The sequence below is a fragment of the Sinocyclocheilus anshuiensis genome, unplaced genomic scaffold, assembly GCF_001515605.1.
Source record: "Sinocyclocheilus anshuiensis isolate Anshui unplaced genomic scaffold, SAMN03320099.WGS_v1.1 scaffold1359, whole genome shotgun sequence".
Lineage (NCBI taxonomy): Eukaryota > Metazoa > Chordata > Actinopteri > Cypriniformes > Cyprinidae > Sinocyclocheilus > Sinocyclocheilus anshuiensis.
The window spans coordinates 20140-23049 of record NW_015536536.1 but is presented as its reverse complement, the minus strand read 5'-3'; the positions used below and the strand labels follow the sequence as shown (position 1 = coordinate 23049).

Sequence of the window (2910 nt, the reverse complement as noted above, 5' to 3'; positions counted from 1 at the left end):
GTATCCTTCTCCTAATTCATATTGACAAATTATCCTAGTTTTTAGTTCATTAGGGAGTTCTTTTGAGGTTCCCATGTTGCTACTTTCCAGTAGAGAATCAAGGAGAAGCACAACTAGCAATTAGCTACCTTAAATATCATTTCCCATGATGGGTTGCACCTTAGTTTGCAGTGTTAAGGTTCACTGAGCCAATCAAATCAATATTGTGTTGTAATTAATCAGCAATAAGAGACTACAGGTATTAAAATCAACACAATTGAAAGGGTGCCCAAACTTTTGCACAGCCTATTTTTCACATTTGACTTTATTTCATACAACACAGTACTGCTACACTAAGAATTTCTGTCTGAAAAACATCACATTATGCAGCTTTCTCTAGAAACTGAATGGCATATCACTATAATATTTTCTTATAAAGAAAGAGCTAATTATTTTGCAGCCTAAGAGGGGTGCCCAAACTTTTGCATAAAACTGTATCTATGGAGATGTTCATACTGGCAGCAGACACGTCAGTCATTTTTGGCACACTTGCTTAATGGGAGATACTCAAATATGGCCATGTCACATCTTGCTCAGTCTGCAATCCAAGCGAACCTACAGCAGATATGAAAATGTTAGTGTGGCAAAGGTACCTTTAATAAAGAAATAAAAGATACCAGCCCTACTGTATAGTAATTACTTGATACAAGTGAATTAAGGTAAATACAAACCTTCACATCAGGAAGTTTTCTTTTAGGACAGTAGACAAAATGACAAAAAATGATTGTGTATAAACTGCAAACCGGCAATGCTTTGATCCATCAGGCAGGAAAATTTTGTGAGGAGGTGTATCATTTCTATTGTCAGTTACACTTAACCCAGCAGTGGGTTATGCTGAAATACCCAACAATATGAAAACAAAACAATGACCCAAAAGGCTAAACCCAGTGACTTCAATGAAGAAAAATTACATTAAAATGATATGGCTCATCCACAGAATTGCTGATTATGAAAATTGTTTGTAGCACTATATTGAGGTGTATTTCTGTCTTCACAGATGCCTTTTCAAGATAAATCCGGACAGGGGGACCAAGGTGGAGAAGAAAAAATCTAAAAAAACAGCAGTCTGTTAATAACCAAGGTTCTTTCATTGATTACAAACATTGCAAACTTTGAATGGAGAGAGTAGAAAATAAAGTATCTTGCATTGCCAGCATCTTCTCTTTCATACACAGTTTAAGTGTGTTCCAATTTCTTTGTATACCATTCTGTAATGTTTAAACTGTTCATTCTGCTGATATTATTTCTTGGGAGGGTAAGTGGGCGAGCAGTATCCTGGGTAGTGTTTTAATGTTTCATTTTAATATGTTTATTTTTTGTTTTGTAATGCATATTGTGTAGAATGGCTCTAAAAAGCTGTAATTCCCACAGTAAAAACTGTTTATGGAAAAATTGGTTAGTGTTAAAAAATTAACCAGTGGCTAACAATGTTGCTAAGCTAACGATGTTGTTGTTAAATGCTGACCAAATGTGTTATTTGCAAATAAAAAAAAATAAATAAAAGAAAAGATAATAATAATGGTTTTGTATTTTTATTAATGGAAATCTTTTTGCAGTTTAACCTACATATACAAAAAATATTTTACTTTTACAGTTATTTGATGTATATAAACAATATTATAGTTTATATCTACACTTAGATTTACGGTGTTTTTTTATAATAACAACAGTAATTATCTGTACTTAAGCTTTTTTTTTATCATTCTTTAAAGATAATTATTGTATTTTAAAGGTGTATTACTGTATTCTGACAATTGTTATTTGTTAAAAGTGAAAGACTTCATGCAATTATAAAAAGATTTAATGTATAATTACAGTAATAACCTGTAATTATGGAATAAGAAATTTCTGTATTTTTAAGGTTTATCTAAACATTTTTTCTGAGTTTTTTTCTGTTTTTTAACACATTTTCTGGCGCCCCTGCTGCCAGAAAATTACCGTTTTTTTACGATTTTTTTTTTTTTTTTACTGTGCAACATAAGAAAACATTTCTGGAATCTGCATCTGAAATAGCATTTAGATGTATTTACACAGTTTAATGTATCTCAGAGGGGACGTGCATTTAACAGTTATAGATGGATAAATGTTTTGTTTTTAACAAAAACGTTGAATACTGATAGTGATATTTGAAATGATTTAAAACATGAAAAAAAACGTCGAAATGTGAAATTAAAACAGCCAGTAGGTGAAAGCAAGTGACTGTTAATGAGTGAGTCATTGAGATTCAACCGATTAATTCAAACGGCTGATTCATTCAGGAACAACGTATTTGACTGTGTTAATGAGTGAATCACTGAATAATTTATTCATCCGATTCGTTACAAAAGCTGATTCATTCAATAAGTAAACACCGTCCATTGCTCAGAGACACAAAACAGTGCTCTGATCTTTGTTTGGACCTATTTTCATTGGCAAAATTGAGCAAAAACAGGCAATATGATGTCTAAAATGTAAGTCACTTATTGCTTTACTGAACTTGTATAAAATGATTATTACATTTGTTATCATACTGATATTTGCAGAAAAATGTTACTCTTTGTGTGATATAGATTAACTATATTAAATTATATAAATATAAAAAACATACAGAAGCATTTTTGCCATCTACAATTTAGAATGCCTCGAATTTTGAGTTTTAATAGACTAATAAATCACGTGCGTGCACTCTCTGTATGTGATTTGGTGATATACTTGATAATGTCAGATCACACATCATTACAACAACACTTGCCATATTATCACAGATATACAGTATATCGCACACGCAGCCTCGACTTGAGTGGAAAATGAAATAATCCGCGGTTGTGTGCGCACTTGTTTGCACATGAGCAAAGGTGTTTTTTAGGAGTCAAACTTGCAGACACCAGACCA

The 2910-nt window shown here is 32.1% G+C and overlaps 1 long non-coding RNA gene across 1 annotated transcript in view; it reads left to right on the top strand.

Moving 5' to 3' along the window:
• Window positions 1-1081, top strand: part of LOC107695943 (uncharacterized) — a 14526-nt gene extending 13445 nt beyond the window's left edge. Inside the window, exon 3 of the long non-coding RNA XR_001635043.1 lies at window positions 1037-1081. This is a non-coding gene — a long non-coding RNA (uncharacterized LOC107695943). The remainder of the gene's footprint in view (window positions 1-1036) is intronic.
• The last annotated feature ends 1829 nt before the right edge of the window (window positions 1082-2910 follow it).